This window comes from Schistocerca serialis, chromosome 4, assembly GCF_023864345.2.
Source record: "Schistocerca serialis cubense isolate TAMUIC-IGC-003099 chromosome 4, iqSchSeri2.2, whole genome shotgun sequence".
Lineage (NCBI taxonomy): Eukaryota > Metazoa > Arthropoda > Insecta > Orthoptera > Acrididae > Schistocerca > Schistocerca serialis.
In genome coordinates this window covers 937,292,289-937,314,221 of record NC_064641.1, presented here as the reverse complement: position 1 = coordinate 937,314,221, position 21,933 = coordinate 937,292,289, and positions in this window count along the sequence as shown.

Genomic DNA, 21,933 nt, shown 5'->3' with positions numbered 1-21,933 from the left:
ACTAAGCAAACCGAATAAGGAGGAAGATTACCTTTCCTTGACGTCATGGTCAGACAAGAACTGATGGCACTCTGGGTCAGGGAGTCTGTCGGAAGAAAACGAATACTGACCAATATTTTGGTGCAGTCAGCTGCCACCATCCTTCGCAGAGGAATGCCGTACTAAAAGCACAAGTACAAAGGGCCTGCTATCTCAGACCAAAAGAGACTGCCCCAGAAACTGGAACACCACAGAACTGTATTCCGAGACACACAGCTACGCAGACTGGTAGATTAGGCGTGCTCTCCGCTCCACCACAACAGTAGAACCTGTGGATGCGGAAAAAGTTGTTCAGGAAGATGCAGCTACTGCGTTTATACCATACAATGGCGCACTTTCAGGAACAACTGGACGCAACTGAAGAACTACCGGTTAAAAACTCTCTTTTGCCCCAGGTCTTTTCCCAATAAAAAACTAGCATTATTGGGAACCGTCAAAGATGATCTTGGTTTGCTGAAGACTGGTGTGTACCAGATTCAGTGTCTGTGTGGAAATTTTATGTTGAGCAGGCAGCACGCACCTTCGGAGGCCATTCCCGATAACAGCGGAGGCACACTCCAATGGCGTATCCAAACAAGTCAACGGTCGGAAAGCACTGTTTTTTCGACAATCAGGTGATAGAAAACGAACGTACCAGAAACGTAGCCCTGACTTCCAAATACTGGGACAGCGTCGTTGGAGAGACCACAAAAATTCGCACAAGGAACGATCTCACCAACCGAGATTGCGACTGTAATCTTAACAAGGCTCGAGAACCAGCAATGTGTTTAGTTAAGAATACTGTCTGCAAACGGAACGATCTGGATACCACGGCGGAAAGAGCTCCATCAAAGCTATCACAGACGCCGATGGTAGTGCCTCCGGGAGTGCGGAGGCTCGGTTGCCGGCGCGAACCACGGAGGGAACGGCTTGAGGACGGCGGTGGTATAAGTCGGCCACACATCCACAGGAGCTCAAATCTTCACGAACGACGCACGGAGTGCTGCTCGAGAAGTCGATGAGGTGACTTTGCATGCGAAGAGTGTGACGGATCGTCGTCCGTTGGGACTGAGCTGATCCCGGTGGCGGCCCCGTCCGATCCCCACCTATGACGAACCAGCTACCGACTCCTGACTGTACTAAGGATGACTCTTTTACTTCTGACGCGTACTCTCGTGACCGAGCGTTCATTCTTTTGAACAAGCTCGCTCACGGGGGTCCTACCTTGGCCGAGAAGATGATGAAATGGCCAAACTTGCCTTCTGTAACATTCTGAAGGCTGCTGCACTGCCGCACTCGAGGCAGAAAGAGTCGGGTGTGCCACCGAGAGCCTCGCCGGCCGCACTGCAAGAGTTTGCGGGCCCGGCGGCGGCGGCCTCGGCGGGTGTTGCGCCACTGGACTCGACCAGGTGCCCCCGGTTGCCCCTCTGGCCCCAGAGACACAGGAAGAGCCCGTGGCTGCGCTAGTTGATGCCCCGTCCTGCGCTAGGGGAAAGTCCGCGGTCTGGACGGGGCCACAGTCTGCTGCAGAGGCCACCGAGATGGACGCCATCGAACTGCCGGACGCAAATCTTGGTGAGGCGATTGCCGAGGCAGATCGTCGCGACATCGACCCTGACGATGCCCGCGCGCCCAGAAAGCGCCGGGCTGTGACATCGCGAGCCCGCGGAAGAAGGCATCTAGGGCCTCCCGCGCCTCCACCACAGAGGCTGTGAAGACGGTCGCGGGCTCCTCCCGGGGCACCGCCAGGCCGAGACCGACAACGATGACGTAGTGACCCCCTCGTTCACATTCTGTCTCCTGGCAGCCTAATGCGGACGACTTTGTTGCCCCACCCAAACGGCACACCTCCGGGGCTGATGCGCTGCAGCAAACGAAGCCGCTGCCGACCGCAAACACCTTCACGGGCGCCGGCGTAGACGCGCTGGAGCACGGCGACGCGCCTCTGGCGCCGCCCCAGAAGAAGCCGCCACCCCCGCCGGCTATCGTCGTGCAATGGGACGGCGTCTTCAAGAACTTCCAGCAGAAATTTGAAAGAGTGGCCACGTCCACTACTATCAAGGCCACCGGCCGTGACCTCTACAAGGTCACAGTGACGTCCAATGAAGAGTACGACGCGGTGATGGATACCATCAGCAAGGATGGCCTCCCGTGCTACACGCACCCTTCCCAGCCGCTCAAACTTCTGAAGGTGGTTTTCCGCCACCTTCCCCGCAAGTTTGGCGCGGACTACCTCCGAGAGGAGCTCGAGGACAGAGGCTTTGGCATCCGGTCCACCAGCCTGATGAAGTCCCCTCGAACTCACCGTGACGTGCCGCTGTACGAGGTTGTCCTCGTTGACAACCTGGAAAACCTGAAGATTTTCCAGATGCACCTGGTCGGCCGTGTCAAGGTCGCGGTAAAGCCGCTTCGGTCCAAAGGCAAGAACGGCCCACTGCTTATCATGCCAGGAGCTGGACCACGTCTTCCGTTACTGCTCCATGCTGCCCCGCTGAGTAAAGTGCGCGGGACAGCACGAGAGCAAATCCTGTCAGCTCAACCGAGAAGAAAAACCGACGTGCCGCACGTTGTCAGTTACACATGCTGTTCGGGTTCCAAACTGGGCCTAAACCAGTAACGGGGCGTGGCTGTTCCTTCTCGTAAAGTGCACCCGTCGACCAGCTTTGCTACGGCCACCGAGGGCGGACCGTCTGCTTCCTTCACCCAGCGTCCGGAGCAGGCAGCTGGCGAGCGGCATCAGCCGACTGCGCCGTCTGCAGCTTCGCCTGGACGAGTGGCAACCCAGGTACCCACGACTGACGCGCAGTATGCCGCCCCACGCAGGCGTAGCCAGCGCGCGGGCCATGCCACCCCTGCCGCTGCGCAACGGACCGCCGGCGTCACCCTGTCGCGGCAGCTGCCGGCAACTCATCCTGCGCCGCTACTCAAACTAGCTGCCGATGTTCCACGGCAGAAGTATAATACGGAGCTGTCGCAACGAGCCGCCCCGTAGCGGAGGCCGCCCCAGCGGCCCACGCCGCCCCTCGGCTCCCATCGTAGCAGTGCTCCGGTCGCTTTTGCGGTCGATGAGCCAGCTGCTCGAGCAACTCCCAGTGCTCGTCACCGCGATCACGACGGCCCTCCAGGCCGGCGTTGCTGCTTCTCCTCGCCACGGATAATCGCCACATCCGTGAACTCACCGTTTACGCCTTCAACGCGAACAGCTTGGTCCCCAAGCAAGGGGAATTCAGGGCGTTCTTACGCGACGAGGCATTTGACATTTGCCTCATGTTGCAGACATTCCTGAAACCGGGAATTCATGTGAAGGCGGCAAACTATCGGTGCTACCGCACCGACAGGCTGACCCACGGTGGCAGGGCGGCTGTCTATGTCAAGACTTCCCTCAAACATCACAAAGTCCAGCTACCGCAGCTCACCGCGGTGGAGGCCACTAGTGTGGCTGTCACCACTACGGCGGGGGTTATCAGCTTCGTTGCGGCCTACAGGCCGCCAAGGGGACTGTTCCAGGAGGCTGACTTCTACGCACTGCTGACGTTGCGCGGGAAGATCTTCATTGCGGGCGACTTGAATGCCAAGCGTACAAATGGAAGTCCCGCATCACCAACGCCAGCGGCCGCCGCCTCCTTCGCGCCACACCACGGCATGGCGCGATAGTCCTGGGACCCTACGACCACACCGTCTTCCCCCATCGCGGCCAGCCTGACGTGCTCGACACCGCTGGACTGAAAGGTGTTGGACACTTCACGTCTGTCACCGTTAGATGCGCCATGTCGTCCGACCCCCTTCCGGTGGTCTTCGACATGAACGTCATCGGTGCCTCTATGCCGACCGACCTCCGCAACTTCCTCGGCATAGATGAGGCCAGATTTCGTGCCAAGATCTTGGATCGCCTCGAAGGCGCGCCCGACGCGGATGTACAGGGAGCCGACGCAGGGTTGGCCTTCTTCACCCGGCACGCTCTCGGTGCAGCAGAGGCCGCCACTCCCAGGCGGCCGGGACAGACGCGAGAAATGTCGTGCCAATTCCCGCCGCACATCTTAGAGGCGATCACGCACAACAATCGCCTCTTTCGAGAGTGACAGTTCACGCGGCTGGCCGAGACGAAGCGCCGACTCAACAGGGCGCGACGCGAGATTCGGGCCTCCATAGTTGACCACCAGAATCGTGAGTGGGCGGGCCTTGTGGCCACCCTAACGACGACGGGTGGCAGTGCTTGGCGGGCGACCAGGCGTTTCTTTCGCCGTCACCAGAGAGTCCCGCCTCTCCGTGTGGATGCGGATGTTGTCTGCGAGCCGGGTGCGAAAGCCATCATCCTTGCGGAGACGTTCGCGGAAAATTTCCAGCCCACCGATGGCGTGTTCGATGCTGACCACGTCCGCCTAGTGGAGGACAGCATCCCGGTTTTCGTCACTGTGCGTGAGCAGGATGACACGATAGAGGAAATCACGGCACCAGAAGTCGATCTGCAGCTGCTTCACCTCAACTCCAAGAAGGCGGGTGGCACGGATGGTGTCACCAACTGCCTGTTGAGATTGCTACCGCCAGAGGTGCACCAGTCTCTGTCGGATATCTTCAACAGCATCCTCCGCTCTGGGAGTTTCCCTTCCGCGTGGAAACACGCGGAAGTGGTTGCCATCCCCAAGAGCGGCAAGCACCCACGTCAGGCAGCGAACTACCGGCTGATTGGCCTGCTCACGTCCTTCTCAAAAGTCTTTGAGACGTTGTACGTGGAGCGGCTGCTACGCCACGTGACGGAACAGCAGCTCATCCCCGAGGGACAGTTCGGCTTCCGGAGCGGCCACTCTACGACCCAGCAGCTCTTGCAACTCTTGCCGACGCACCGCGGGTGGCACGCGTGGAGTTAGCGCTTTATGCTGACGACATTGCGTTGTTCACCCGCAACACGAATGCGGCCGAGATGCGCCGCTGCCTGCAGCTCGAATGTGACGTATTGGGCGCCTGAACCACGAAGTGGCACCTAAAGTACAACGCTGCGAAGAGCCATGCTGTCGTCTTCAGCAGGAAGCGGCTGCCTCCTCACCTGCCACCGGTCAGGTTCGGAGGGGGGGGGGGCATCCCACGGTTGCGGACCGGCAAGTACCTCGGGGTCACACTGGACAGGCAGCTGACTTGGCTGCTCCACGTCCGCGACGTCAGAGGGTGAGCGGTGGGGAGACTAGGTGCGCTGTACCCGTTGCTCAACCCCTCGTCTACACCACCTCCACGCCACGGCCTCTCCATTTACCTGGCCTCGGTACGGCCAGTGCTGGAATATGCAGTCGTGGTGTGTAACGCAGCAGCGACGCACATTGCGACGCTCCAACGCGTCCAGAATAGGGCGCAGCGACGTGCGCTCCACAAGCCTCCTCGCTACCCCACGAGGCTGCTCCGAGAGGAAGCAGGCATCCCTTTCCTGCGGGATCGCTTCGGGCAAGTCGCCAGGTTGCTCTACAACGACGCAGAACACTCTGACAGCCGTCTAATTCGTGCGCTGGGCCAACAGGTCCACCACAGGCCGACAACACGCTGGTCCGAGCTACTGCGAGAGTAGTTCTCTCCCGCAGTTCCGATGAAGATACAAAGAGCGCCTCTATAGCCAGCGACGCTCACTGAGGACAGCTCGTCAAGACAGGCCCCACTGCCAACACCATAGGTCGGCGCAGGAACAGCAGCTCCGCTGCTTACACTGCCTCTACACCTGGCATATGTCGCCAGTGTTTTACAGCGAGCGAGCGAGCGACAAGCGCTCAGCTCGTCAGCGTACCTGACGATGGCGACATGTGTGAATGCCGAAATATTGTGGCCATCTAACACTATGAACCGGCAGTAGACTTCCAGACTGTTAAACTAAGCAAAAAAATTGTTACGACCACCCAGCCTCAGAGGCGCAATGCGCCGTGGTGGTTGAGAGATGTGGTTTGGAAGAGATCTGTGAATCACGGCTGGGTGTACAGAGATACACAGACAAGTACGGAATTGACTTTTATGTCTATAACGTAGACTCTCTGGAGGGTATGAGTGGAATTATAAAATCTTCTTTATGTAGTCCACTTTAGCCTCATCATACAAGTACTTAGGCGCTGTTGTATTTGTTTTCCATAACACGTCATTACCCTGTATTGCATATGATGACTTCATCCTTGTCTCCACAAATGTTTATAGCGTCTGTCACGCCATACTTCCTCGTCTGTGAGTGGTTCCATAAACCTGCCACGTCGAAACCTTCCCGTAATAACAACATTGCCAAGGCCTGCTATCTGATGTGTCCATCTCTCGCCTAACTTCTACCTTCCGGAAATAGCTGCCCAAAATTTTCAAGAAGTCTCTAAATCCATTCCTCATCTCGTCCGAGAAGATTCGTTCTGAATTTTTAATATCTGGGTCCCACTAAATTACCTGAACCTTACTTATTTATATGTTGAGGACAATCCCCCTAATTCGCAGTGTAGCGTGCCCACACTCAGCTTCTCCCCACACTTGTATTCCATCCTTAACTAACTATCACGTAGCCCTAGAACTATCATCCCCCTATTAAGTGCTCAAAACTAATTGCTTCCCCGGCCAATGCTCGTCAATCATTCTGCTGGCAACTAATTTGTTGGCACATCTGCAGCGTGTGCTTGCTTGCGTGTTACACAGAAATTTATTGCGCAAAAGCCTGCTAGAAACACACACCATTCGTAGCTGAAACGCTTACTACAAACACTGCGTGTTGCTGCTGTTCCGGGAAATGGTGTATATGCTGCCACATTTGTTCGATCGAAATCCTCGCTTGCTGGGACTCTATTAATTTCTCCGACGAATGCATAAACTGTGGATTGAGTGTGTTATTTAAATACGTTGCATTTTGAATTGGAAGTTCGCAATTTCTGTGCCTTTCATGCTCACTGAGTTAAGGCAGCAGTGTTTGCGGTAGCAGATGTTTCTACGATTTTATGTATTGTAGTTCTACCCTAATTCAAGTGTTTAGAAAAACACACACCTTCCCGTTTAACTATCTCAGACACAAAATTTTACCCACAAATTAATTCTTACAGCGACTTACAGCACTTAGTACAGTTATTATACAGGTAACATATTCGCCTAAAACAGAAAAAGGCCAAATATTTTACAAGAAATAGAAAGTTTCTTATATATGATGAAACATCAAGACATTATTTTGAACGTACAGGTTGAATCAAAAAGTTCGTTGTAAATTTCACCAATGTGATTCTAAATGTTACATGTTGAAACACGTTCCTTTGTTTAGATAACGTGTTAACGTAGATAACACTATTTAGGAGTGAAATTATGTAGTCTGTGCTATAGCAAAGTTAATCATTATCTTTGTATGTAAAGCAGTTACCATTGAAACTTACACAATAACCAAATATATGTGCTGATTGCCACTGGTTTATTATCAGATAATATTATATATGTCACTGGCTAACGTCTGCTTTGTATGTTGTGTGAAAAAACAGTTGTCATGTTAACTAATAAGAAACAGTAGTCAGTCGACGTAAATCTGCCTGGAAGGATATTTCGTCTCCTCTAATGCTAGTTGTGCTACTGATGGACATTTGCTTTTGTTAATATCCCAGCAATGTATAAATAAAGGAATTCTCTGTTGTTCAGTTTACGTGAGTCAACCCCAGTTTCAACAGCCCTGCTGCCTCGTACTTTTCGTAATCCAACACAAAAGCTCTTTTTACTGGTTTAGTTTTAATAATCACTATCTCCCAACGTATAAAATAGTCCCAGAGTCCTACCCATATTTTAAACTGCAATGTAACGCACTCATCACATCAAAAGTGAAAGCTGAAAATGATTCTCTTCCAGCAGAACTGAAATATTAAATACCTCCTAGTTCTTACATAGTACAAATTAGTTCCTACCCTCAGAAGTACAGAAAATATTTTTCCTTCTAACACTATTCGAAATATTGTCCTGATCATGATTCCTTACGTATAGCTACGAGCAGTCCCCAGTATCGTCAGCTTCGTTCACTACATAAATGACTGGAATAACTAGATGAAAAAATGCAGGTGTACAAGCTATGAAAGCAATACAGAACTGTTGATACTTTTTAAGGTATGGGCCTCGCTAACTCATAAACCTGGCATCTGTATTCAAGCCAGGGTCGCACAAAGGCCTTATAGAGTTGGTGCAGACGCGCTTTGTCGGCTCCAGAAGGCCTATGACTGACACTTTTAAGGATGTTTAACCATTTGAGACATCTCAGTTTCAGTTCTTTAAGTTGTGGCAACCATGTTAACTTCTCATCAAAGATACGATGCAGATACTTCACCTTTCACTTAAAAGTGAGAGCAGTGGCCCCCAGTTTTAAAAAGGGGGAAATTAAACTGACTGCGGGAACGATTAAAATCAGCACAATCCGTTTACTCTAATGAGAACTTAAAACTTGTGATGCAAGACCATTCCTCCAACCGCCTGATCGTCAGTTGCAATCGCCGAGTAGCCGTGGTGAGGCTGGAGGATGCACAGAAGATGGAGAAGTCGTCCACAAACAAGGAACATAGTACTGGACGTCGCACTGTGGTTGTAATGCTATTGACTGCGATGGCGAAAGCCGTGACACTTAAAACAGTCCTTTGAGGGACACCATTCACCTGCTTAAAACGTTCAGACAGGACATTGCCAACCCTGTATCTAAAATATCTGTCCGAGAGAAAGGACGGTATGAAGGTAGGTAGACATCCACGGAATCCTCACTAATGGAGCTGCGACAAAATATTATGCCACCAGTTAGTGCCGTTGGCCTTTTCCATAGATCAGAAAACAGCGATAAGCTGTTGCTTACGAAGGAAAGCTTGTTGAATTGCACCTTCGAGCAGGGTCAGGTTATCGAGAGTGGAGCGATACCTCCTGAACCCACACTGGGAGCGACTGAGCAAGGACCTGGTTCAAATGGTTCAAATTGCTCTGAGCACTATGCAGCTTAACTTCTGAGGTCATCAATCGCCTAGAACTTAGAACTAATTAAACCTGACTAACCAAAGGACATCACACACATCCATGCCCGAGGCAGGATTCGAACCTGCGACCGTAGCGGGCGCTCGGCTCCAGATTGTAGCCCCTAGAACCGCACGGCCACTCCGGCCGGCCAGGGACCTGGTTTCCAGAATCCACACTAGGCGCCGATTGACCATACGCTCCAGTATCTTTCCTATGCAGCTTGTTAGCCTAACACTAAGATAACTAACAGGGTCTGTCCGATACTTTCCTGGTTTTAAAATTGGGATTAAAATACAGTCCTTCCAAGAGTTAGGAAAGTCGTCAGTTATCTAAATTTTATTGGAGAGCTGAAGGAGGACTTCCTTCTACTGACAGTCCAACTGTTGCAACATGCTGTAGGTTATCAGGATGCTTCCAGGATTCGTATCACAAGCAACTGACAATGCAGAATCCAGCTCCCACAGAGAGAATGGCTGGTTGTATTCTTCCATGATGATGGAACGGAAATCAAGATCGGCCTTCTCCCGTGTCTCCCGATATCGACAGAAGTGTAATCCTGGCTGAAATCGTCCGTAATGGATTTATATGATTCAGCTATTGTCTGAGCTATATTCCTTGTCGATGTTACAACAGACCCGTATATTCGTACAGCTGCTATTGGCATTCGAGGGTTGTGCCTTGAGATCTTCCTAATGGCTTCCCATACTTTACATGTGAGTGTGGACCTATTGATGTAGTTCTGGAACTCTTGCCAATACCTCTGTTTGCTCTCCCGAATTATTCTCCTTGCCTCTGCATGCACCATTCGAAAGTTTTCAAGATTCTCATCTGTAAGGCAAAGACTAAATTTGCACATTGCTGCCCTCCTGATTGCAAAACGGCACTCATCGTTCTACTAAGGGACAGGTCAATTCCTAGGCTTTTTTGCAGCTGTAATGCGAACCACCCAGTCATGGATGCCGTCACGTTGGTCCAAAACAGCTAACTACCTGTAAAGAATACAGTTAGCCTTTCTGAACAACCATCTCGGTGGCTTTTTTTCAGGATCTTCTCAATCAGGCAGATGGATCCAGATAAGGAAATGGTCACTACCAGGAAGGTCATCGTCCACTGCCCTCTGAGCAGTGTCTCCAAGTGCAGGCGAGCAGAAGGAGAGGTCTATGACCGCAGACGAACCTGTAGTGGTGCCATAATCTGTAACTTGACCCATATTCAACAGTATGAGATCTGTTGTTTGCAGTAGATCCTCAAGTGACCGACGCTTTGGCCAAGTGGTGTGAGAACCCCATAGTGCAGTGTGTGCATTGAAGTCCCCTAAAATGAGGAATGGGTGGGGGAGTTCATCAAGAAGATGAGTGATGACCCCACTGTCAAGAGGTGGTAGGTAAAAAGAGCACACAGTAAAGTCAACATGGGCCATTATCCGAACAGGAACTGCTTGTAGTGGTGTTGTTAAGGAAATAGGTGAAGAGTGAAAAGTGTCTCTTACGAACACTGTAACGCCACCTCTTTTCCTATTGCCAGTAAGGTATTCTTTTCTGTAAAGGTGATACCCTCCAAGTACAGGTGTGTCAGTTTCGTTAAAATGAGTCTCTTGAAGGCAAGGGCAAAAGGGTCTGTCCTGTACAAGCAGTGTCAAGTCCTCCAGATGAGTCCTGAGCCCATTGATATAACATTGGAGTATGGGAGCCATTTCATCAATGTGGTCTTGATTTACCCCTGTCTTAGCGCCGAGGTGGTGAGGCGCTTGTAGAGCGAGGCAGGGTGATGGGGCTGACTTTGTCTGATGATGAGGCATCAAAATCCATGATGTCCTCATCATCAGTCAGACATGTAGAATGACATCTGATGGTGCCTGGGTCAGCTTTTGACCCTAATGTTGAGTTCCTTTCTCCACTCCCTTTCCCAGTAAGAATAAGGGGGAAGGGGGTGGCGATAGTCACCTTTCTTTGAAGAAAGTTGGCGTTGAGGGGCACTCTGCTTTTGGGGTTCCTTTGGGCTGCGCCCTGCGGAATCATTACTGGTTTCTTCTATTGTAGCTGCCTGGATCACTATGTCTTCACTCGGATTTACAGGTGCTGGTGGTGGATAAAGGCACACTGTACGTCATTTGAGTCGAAGTGTCGACCTTAATGACAGGTTTCTTCAGTATAAGAAGAGCCAAAGACAGGGGGTTTCATTGCCTGATACTCCTTCTTGGCTTCTGCGTAGGGGATCTGTTTGGTCACTTAGATTTCCTGAATTTTGTGTTCCTCTGCAAAAATCAGGGTGGGCTCGGATCCAGATTGGGTGGCTCCCAGAGCAGTTAATGCAGACTTCTGGAGATGGATAGTCAGTCCGAGCTTCATGTGCTGCCTTTCTACACTTCCCACAAGTCGCTTCACCTCTGCAACTTAGCGTTGTACGGCCAAATGGTGGAATTTGAAGCCTCGCATTGGGTTAGGTACATAGGATCGAACCCTAAGTCGGAGTAAAACTGCCATGATGTGTCCAGGTAGCGTTGGAGAATTTAAGGTCACAGTAAAAGTGGCAGTCTCCTCAGTCTCTCCATTGGTCTTGTGTGGCTTTTTTTCCACATCCATGATCCCCTGTGGTGCCCATTCATGTTTCAGTTCAGCAACATCTTTGTCCATAATATCACCGTAAGTTACCACACCTTGGCTAGACTTAAGGGAGTTATGCAACTCAACAATGATGTCTTACTCGCCCAATATCTGTGACTTCATAAGAAGTTCCAACTGCTTTGCCTGGTTAGTCTCGACAAGCAAGGAACCATTTTGCAACTGTTTAATAGCCAGCCAACCAACCCTTCTAAGCCTTTATGGATATAGGAGGGGGACACTTTTTCAAGCGCCCGCTCCTTCCTCTTGATCACTACAAAGACGTTGGGATTCATGACTCCTTGAGCCCCATTACTAATAAAAAGTTGATTATCAGGAGGACTAGCCTCCCTCATTCTTTCTGATGAATGGGTGAGAGAACTCCCAGGTGGTAGACCCTACCCGCTGGGAAGAGGAAAAGAAGATTTCGAGGGTTCCATTTCGGTCCCACGAGCAGCTAGGGAAATAAGGGTCCACTAAGACAGAGCCCCGCCTTCCTGAGTAAGCCTTTATACAACTGAGGTGCGACAGGTTCCCCAGAGGTTGCCCGCTAACGACTGTTCCACCTCAACAGCCATTGATCTCATCAGCGAGCCGCACACCTTGAGATTGAGGGTTTCTTATAGTGGTGTATTCCATCCTAGCGATCCGGTCAGTGAAGCCAAGATCCCCATTCCCTGAGACACACTACGTTCCACCACCGCGCCGTATGGTGGTCGCTGAAGCGTGCCCAGAGCTTGCGGTGGCAGGGGCTGGCGGCGCTTACCAGTTCGTAGCTGAGGAACCCCGGGGGCGCCAAGCCCGTACTCAACAAAGAAATGCCGAGCCCTTGAGATCGTCGACATTCGGTAGGTACTGGTATATCTACTTCTTACATGAGGCATATCTTTGTCATCTCAGAAACAAATAACGTGGAAATACTGTTTGTGAATGAGAGACACCATGCTTGTTCTTCAGTTTATTCAATATGCATGTGGCGTTATTCCTATCCACGTTGTGCTGACGCTGATATTCAAACCGTTCGCATGTAAAAGAATATAGTGCACTTCAGCTAATTTGCCGCTTATTGCATGCCGTCTTCAAGGTCAAAGTCCCACAGCTTTAATGACCATTGGTATAGATGTGATTCTTCTGTGCTAAATTACGAACTACTCAGGTGGCAGTCATTCGTCATTGAATATTATTACTTATGAAAGCACTAACCTGTTTCCCAAGAGCACAGAGTTCACTTGCCTTGGCAGCTGCAGCTGAGAGTTCCTACTGCGCCTTCCTCGGCATTTGTGGTGGCTGAAATAACATCTGGGAGGTGACAGATCTGTACACATGCCTGTGTGAAGCGATACAGAATGTCTGGGCTATCTCTCAACAGTAATAAACGAGAAACACATTGATTAAAACATGAAAAATGAATGGTATGACATTGATGTAGCGTAGGAAGGAAGTAATATTTTGAGTAAGTAATATTTTTTAAGGTGGCTGTCATTTCAATAGCTACTGCAGGAACCGTCGAATCAATACAGAACACTAATAGCCACATTCTTTTTTCTGCTCCATAGTTTATTTGTTTGTCTACTTCAACATTTCGTATATTCTCAAACCCTTTGGTGTCCATTTTATATTTTATCGTGCTTCATACTATCGGAATTAATTATCTAACCGTTATGTAGCACCGCGTAGGTTCATCTTCATCTAATGAGAGAAACGCACTCGTGCTGCGAACTAACAAGTAAGCAGTTAGTTCTTTGAATACATGCAGCCTCTAGACTGACGATTATTACAACAGTTTTTATTAGTTATTTTTTTGACTATATTTAGTGAGTTATTTTAGCTCTAAAATACAACATACATTACTTGTGAAAATCCTCATGTAACACTTTATATACACTGTGTAAGACGTCGTGGTCTCCTGACCTTCATTGCTTACGTATTCCGCCCCCACAATCATATTCCGCACATCAAGATGCTTCATTCGAACCCAAACTCGATAAGATGAAGTCAGTGTTGTATGAATTCATGTAAACGATATGCAAATAACTAACAAATCGCAAGTGCGCACCGTGGTTGAAATACTCTAGGCTGGCATACACACACACATTCAAGACACGACGGTCAGAAAAGCTTCTAGTTCGGGAGAGGCAAAAACCGCACGCCAGGACGCCGGTCCCTTCAGAGGTATTCACAGGGAGCTATCTACGTCGCTAGGCCGCCGCCCGTAGAGCGGACAGCGTGTGCGTTAGTGAAAGGGGGAACGAACCCATGTTCGGCTTAAAACCAAATTCCACTACATTGTGTGGGAGCGCCCAACCTACGCATTCTTTACAAATATATCACGCAGTTTAAGAGATTTTCACAGGGAGACAGCAAACGCCAAACGCCGATGTTACAGATTTCCAGATTGGTCGCCTTAAACGAAACGTTGTTCTCCCGTTTTAGAAGAGCAGTGTTGATTGGCAGACGATATTTCTGACGCCTTGAGCTGAAGGAGTAATGGAAGGGACCGAAAGATATACCCCTTCATGTCTGGCGTGGAGAGGGACCATTCCGTTGTCACTCTTGGAGCGAGAACACGTAATGAGAGCGTGTGCGCTCGTACGTGTACTCAAAGAGTGAGGAACAAGTCTCTCCTCAGTACTTCACTGGGAGAGCACCTCTGTCGAGAGCGAATCGGAGTGTGACTCTGTATTGAGTCCTGTGTTGGCCGCCACACTTATTGTGCGGTGTGAACGGACAGAGTAATAGGTAAACGCCTGCGAGCGAATTTTTGAGTGGCATAGCGGTGGACTGGTTATCTGACCGGTGTACCACGCCAATAGTTGGACTAGGGCTAATAGGAGTCCTCGACTTCATCAAGGCATAGGGAGATTTTGATTGGCGAAGGTCAATCCAGATAGAGTTATCTTATTTGTCAGCAGCGAGCGGGGCAGACAGTAGTCATCGCAGCTTACGGTATTGTGCGCTACAGCTCTTGCGAGCCCCATATTTCCTCCACAACAGTACACTTCACTGCATATCACATGCGACAGCCTCGACCATACCTAGCAACATTCTAACAGATAATTATTCAAGTTGAGTAGGCACGGCTCTCAGCCATTCTGCCAAGTCAATACGAATCTTAAACTTTGTATAGAAATTTCATTCCGAAATGAACCCGGAAATAACTTCAGTTCATAACTAAAGGTGACATTGTGATTTCTCAGAATTTTTGCAAAATAAATAATAATTTTCGTTAGTTTCATGTTTTTCTTACACTAACTAGCACTACTCCAGTACCCAATATCCCACTAGTTACGTAAGAAATTTTGTGAATTTTTGTGTCATTTCCTTACAGCGGACGGCTCCAGAAGATATTTATTGCTGAAAGTTTTTCAGGTATTTCTCCTGACAACGTTAGGAGCGACTGTCTGACTGTAGTAGTGTGGGGGTGGAAATTGCATCTTGCAGGAGCCACTGGGTAAAGGGTACATTTCAGATTAATCCGTTGCACAGAATGACGGAATAGCAACCCCACACGCTCACAACTGAAGCGCCGAAGAAACTGGTATAGCCACGCATACTCAAATTCAGAGATATGTAAACAGGCAGAATACGGCGCTGCGGTCGGCAATCCCTGTATACGACAAGTATTTCGCACATTTGCTAGATTGGTTACTACTGCTACAGTAGCAGGGTTATCAAGATTTAAATGAGTTTGAATGTGGTGTTACAGTCAGCGGATTAGCGATGGGACACAGAGTCTCCGAGGCAGCGATGAAATGGAGGATTTCCCTGTACGACGATTTCACGAGTATATCGTGAATATCAGGAATCCTATAAAACATCAAATTTCCGACATTGCTGCGACCAGAAAAAGATCCTGTAAGAACGGGACCAACGACGACTGAACAGAATGTCCTTCAGAAAATAAACCAGGTAACCCTTCAGTCAATTGAGTAGTACTGCCTTTTGGGTTGAAGACAGGAACAGAAAGTACATTGTCGTGAATCGGAAGACCAACCAAATGAAATGAATCAAATCCAAAAATATTTTCACAGGGACGTGAACGCAGAATTGTAAATGTCCTCGTTTTGGTGTGAGACTGGAATGTGGCAGGTAAACTACACGTACCAAGTAGCGGAATGTCCTGACCGCTACCCGCAGTAAGTCGCGTGCAAGATTTTCTGAACTGTGCCGAGCCCAGCTGTCCATAAGTGGCACGATTAAGCAACGAAACGGAAGTGTCAAGTGTCTAACTGAAGTCGCACAAAGCGTCTGACATTGACTAAGTTCTGAAACAGTTTATCTCACTGTCGTTGCACAGCATTTTGGCGGGGTGAAGGCACATCCTGTATTTAATCATTACTAGTACCGGTAGGAGGATGGAGAAAACTAGATTCTCTGAATGTGAAGGTGCTTCACACTTATGAAAGGGAACGTGGGTAGAGTTCTTTTTCTGATGCACGCGTGCAGACTGCATATGAGCTGGCATTCCAGAAGCAAAGCAGGTCACGTTCCAAGAGAGGAAATATTGTCTTGACATGGTTTGACAGCAGAAACATGCTTAACGCTTGTTTACTCTATCCATGACGCGCTGGCCCATTTGCGTGTGGTGGTTGGTGGCACCGTATTTGTTTGTCACTTTGTGTTACACTGCAAATGGGCGCTACCTCAAAGTTTTCCACGCCATTATCACATGAGTCCTGATATTCAATATTTTGTAACACTTGTTTCAAAGTAGGATCTGTCACACTGTACATAGCTGCATCACGAGCCATTGTGTCACTATATTGGCGTCCACAGCTACATTGCAAACGACACTGTCGTGTCAATGACTGAAGGTCAGTGACCTATGGATGGCATGTCTGTTCTGACCTTCCCCACAATCGAAATTATTTGTAACGAGCTGCAGCAACCTGCACCTGATCCTCGTATTACTTAGTGAGGGCAGAAACTAATTCTTCAAAAACCAGAAACTGTAGCCTACTAGCGAGAATAACTTCTGAGGGAGTTGATAAACACCTGTACCACCCATTGACAAGAAATGAGAAAGTTTCACAGTACACAGCACTTGACGTGTAGCAGACTGGGCGTCGAAAAGAACGTAGTGCTCGTTCCATTGCTCTTGTTGTTCACTGAAAGTTCGGGACGGTGGAATAGCACAGAGACTCTGTCGCGGATGTGGCTGGCTGTTGTGGCGGAGTTGATACAGCACCTGCTTGTGTATTAAGTTATAAAAAATACTTATTTACTTCGTAAACTCTGATTCGATAATACGAAAACCCTCCGTGTCTCCACATAGGGTGGGGTTTGAGAGAGAGAGCAATTTGTTATTTATCCGTAACAATTTTCCGCACAAAAATGAGAACATGAATTTTCTTGAATTACAGTGCCAACTGCCAAGAATCAAAACAAATAATTAAAATGTACGTAGTTTTTATGCAGAATCTGATTCTGCAATAAAAAGTGGGGGTTCCCATTTAAAATTTTAAAGTTGCCTCCCGCCCCACCCACAGGGGTCGGGAGGGGGGGGGGGGCAAATTTTAGCACCGGCAGATGTCCCCCTCGAAAATAATAATCTTTGGATTCTGCTCATTTTTTCGTGTGAAGCGTATTTTTCGATTACTCTGGTTTGTCAACTTAAAATTTACACCTTGTATATACAAATAACTGATCTTCTTGAAATTTTTATATGAGTCTTTGCAGGGAATGGAAACTTGAGCGCTGCCAGCCCACCGTTGTTCTTGAAGACAGCTGAGCCTATGATATGGGGTGCGATTTCATATGACAACAGGAGCACTGTCCTGGTTACCCCACGCACACTGACTGCGAAATTCTACGTCAGTCTGGTGATTCCACCTGTTATGCTGTCATTCATGAACTGCATTCCAGGGGGTGTCTTTCAACAAGATAACGCTCGCCTGCATACCGCTGTTGTAACCTAACATGCTCTGCAGAGTGTCGACATGTTGTCTTGGTCTCCTCGATCACCAGATCTCCACTTGAGCATATATGGAACATCATCAGACGGGATATATTCCCGAAATTTCATTACTCTGCGTAAATTATTTTTTGGTGTTTAGTTTTTTCCGTCAGTGTATTTTAAAATTTTGAAATAAATATTTGTGTTTGTAATGAAATATTTCATGAGAGCTTCAAGGAGGAGCTTCCAGTTTAGGGACCATTGTTAGACATAAAGATCTCTTTAAAAAGTATGCTGTGAGAAAATAACTAAATTTGTATTTACTTTTGCGTGTGTGTGTGTTAAAAGATAGTTAGAAGTTCTAGACCCTACTTAAACATTAGTACCTATTTGAAAAGTATGATGTTGATATATGTCAACAACAATTTAAAAATTTTGTTTTTTCTTAGTTTTTTATGGTGCGCAAAAGTCCTCTTTGAAAAACGTCGGTAATGAGAGTATTAATATTACAGGTGTTTGAAAATGATGTCTTCATTACCAATACACTGAGTTATTCGAGTTTTGAATTTCCGTACGTATGCACGCCTGTTGTAACCAAACATGTGCGGGCTATTGCTGAGAATATATTGTCCTACCAGTGTGCAAGAGTCTTCGGACGATCGGTGCACAGAGTGGATTCTGGAAAGGCCCTAAGAAACGTCCCAGGGGCCTAAATCGATGAGGCGACTGTCACGGAAGACCAGATGAGCTGCCCGGAGAACTTCCCTGCAAAACACGCAAATCAGTTCGCACTGTATGCGCCGTCGTCCAAGCTACATGCAACTACGCAACCACCATATTAATTTGTCCAAGAAGAGGCAAAAAACATTCCTCAATCATGCTGAATAGTCTCCGAGAATTCACATTTAGTGTATTCTCAACACTGCACACCAAAGTGCTACACGTAATGAATGCCTAAGAGCTGTGTGGTCCTCTCGTGAAGTTGTCCGGGTTTGTTAGCCCACTAGCACGGCGTGTCTTGTTTATTAGCGCACTCAGATAGGTCAAAGTGTCCCTCATCACTAAAGAACAGCAGCGCACTGTGTGGCAACTGTTCAAACAACTCTCCACATGCAATTTTTCGCAGCAATAAAATCGCATTTTGCACCACACCCAGTGTATATGGGTTAAAATTGAAGGCGTGGTGAGAAAATCGTCTCGCAGAATGATAGTAAAGTGTAAGGACAGCGGTGTGTGTGCCTGCCGCGCAACGACGACATCATTTGCTTCTACGTTTTGCCGTAAAATGGAAATTTTCAGGAACAGAATGGTAATTAAGTTTACAATAACATGTATTCTTTTTGAAAATCAATGTAGTAATGAAGTTAATGACACGCAGTGGACGTAATTACCAAGGCATTGTACAGTGCCGAGATTAGGTAACACCTGGGCCTCCACTGATTCAAAATAGAATATAATCAGTTTGATCATAAACATCAATATTCAGTAGGTACAGCGTCATCGAATATCCCGCATTCACACCTATGACGCACTACTCACTTCAGCTCAAAAGCTTGTAACGTTAAACACCGCAGTATCAGATTCATTGTATTTATATGAAGGCTGCACACTTCCTGTTTATGCTGGGCACGTTGCTCGCTCTCTCTTTCTTGCCTTCGTTATTTCTCACACTTTCTGATGGAATAATTAACGTACTTTGATGACATTCCGTACGATGTTATACATTTCAGTTGTCCGGAGAGGCCGGCCGGAGTGGCCGAGCGGTTCTAAGCGCTAGAGTCTTGAACCGCGCGACCGCTACGGTCGCAGGTTAGAATCCTGCCGCGGGCGTGGATGTGTGTGATGTCCTTAGGTTAGTTAGGTTTAAGTAGTTCTCGGTTATAGGGGGCTGATGACCACAGAAGGTAAGTCCCATAGTGCTGAGAGCCATTTGAACCATTTGTCAGGAAAGCTGGACACAGCCAAAAGTAATATGTGGGGATACAAGAATATTAAGTTTGGATTAATAGACAAATAGTTATTATTATTTAACATTATGGCTTAGTTTTAAGGAGATATCACAGTCGGTAAAGAAACATACAAGAATACTGAGTCCTTTTAATAAGTCACCACGCGAGTGATGGGTTATTAACTGCACCACGCATACCGTTAGCGCCGTAGGCGAACCATTTCTTCTGTGGTTCATTTGCTTGGAACTGTCCTGATCACATTTCTTTGGCAGGATTATTCTTCTCTAAAGTCAGTTCATTAAGTCAGGACCACTAAGTTTACTTCAGGTCTATCTTTTCATTCACCAACCAAACCACTGAGCCGATAAAACAAACGTTCTTCACATCATGTTTCCACACACCCATGTCTCCAGTACGCGCCAAAACTTCGCAAGTATCTTTCTTGATATATGTGGTACCATTACTCACAACCTTAACTGTGTTGCGTCAGATTCTGTTTCAGCACCTTATATAAATTCAAACATATTTCAAATGATCCTCTCTTTCTTTTTTTTTTTTTTTTGTTTACGAAGAACGGTTTACGGTGCAAAAGCACATATTTACATAGGTCCAGTAACGATTACAATGCATTCCAACGAAATAATATAAAAGAAATACTTGTATATAAATGTCTTTGGGCCCTGTTTTAATCGAGTTACGATATAAAATACCAGTAGTTCCATCTAGTAGATTTAAACGATAGCTGCAGTGTTACTCAAAACTCTCGTAGCCACATAAATTACAGGTAATGGCAGAAAACGGGCTGTTTTAATTAGTCTCTAAAAGTCGAACGGTATTATTGGTCACACTGAATGTCTGTCATGTGTTTCTGATAGGTCCGATTTTTGCCGAGATGGAGTGCTGGAGTGGGCCTGAAATTGCTATGGCTGTGGAGGCCTTTCACCTTTCACAGGAACGTTGAGCGCTTGCTGCTGCTACACAGGAATACCGTTGTCAGTTCGACCTTAGACGGAATGATCCTGTACCACGTTATAGGTGAGAAATTATGAAGCAACGGGAAGTGCCCTTAAGCTGAAATCGCCTGGAAGAACTAGAAGTTGTCAGTCAGAGGAACGGATAGAGGAAGTGCAAAATGTTGTCACCGAGCGAGGCGGCGCAGTGGTAGCACACTGTACTAGCATTCGCCCATCCTGATTTAGATTTTCTGTGATTTCCCTAAATCGCTTCAGACAAGTGCCAGGATGGTTCCTTTGAACGGTCACGGCCGACTTCCTTCCCCATCCTTCCCTAACCCGATAGGACCGATGACCTTGCTGTTTGGACCACTCCCCAACCAACCAAGTAACAGTCCTATGCATTCTGTGAGACACATTGTGGTTCTAGTGGGATTGCTCAACCGTAGTGTGCACAGAATTTTACGGAACAATTTAACGTTACAAATATACAAGATAGAGGTTGTGTATCAGTTAAATGAAAATCGTTACGAAAAGCAAATACATATGTCTGTTGAACTGTTTACTAAAAGTAGGGATAACGAAGTTCTTAAATTTGCTATGGCTGAATGGCAAGGCACATTCTCATCGCAGCGGTTGTGTCACCAAACAAAACTGCCGTTACTGGAGCGACGATATTCCTCAGTAACTCCATCAACCCCCCTCACACAGCCAGAAAGTCACAGCAATGGGCGCCGCCTCCTCAGTGGACATAATCGACGCTTTCTTTTTTGAGGATTAACATTTACGTGCAGTGGGCAGAGGGTCTGTTAACCACATCGTTCCAAGGAATGGGGATATTTCGTTGCCTTAAAGGCCTCCACACTTGTTGATCTGTTACCATTTCTTTTGTGGGTCCTTAAACAAAGGGTGCGTGCTACAAGACTACACACGATTGTGGTACTGAAAGACACCATTCAGGCGGAAATCAGAAACATTCCTATAAATATGCTCGTTCGTGCCCTAAACGATTTGCATCACAGATGGTCCGTCATTGTGACAATGTTGGCCATCTAGGAGATATCATTTCCATAACACGAACGGTGCGTGAAATGGCAATACTCAAGGGTTTCGTTGCTGTGTATGAAAATGTTTTACAATATATTTCTCGGCCTGTTTCGCCACATCGAAATCGGTCCGTACTTCTTCTACAGTTTTCTCCCGAATAGGCTCACAACCATTACAAAGCGTATTTAGGCGTGTAGTACCCCGTTACTCCCACTCATCTTCTTTGCACACTTCCAGTTCCTCTGCGAGTTTCGATCCAGGATACAACTGATTGCCGGCCAGCAACAGGACGTGGGATCCCACTATAACTTCCTTTCTATGTCAGGGCTGCTCCCTCCCTTCTGCCGCTCCATTTCTCCCCACCATTTCAGCTCCTGATGTGAGGGCTCTACACACCCACCAAATCAATCCTTCATTTCCGTGTTCCCACTATCCACCCTACCACCTTCATTTTCAATATCATCCAACGGCTTATATACTAACTCGCGCACTCCAACCCACTACAGAACAACCAA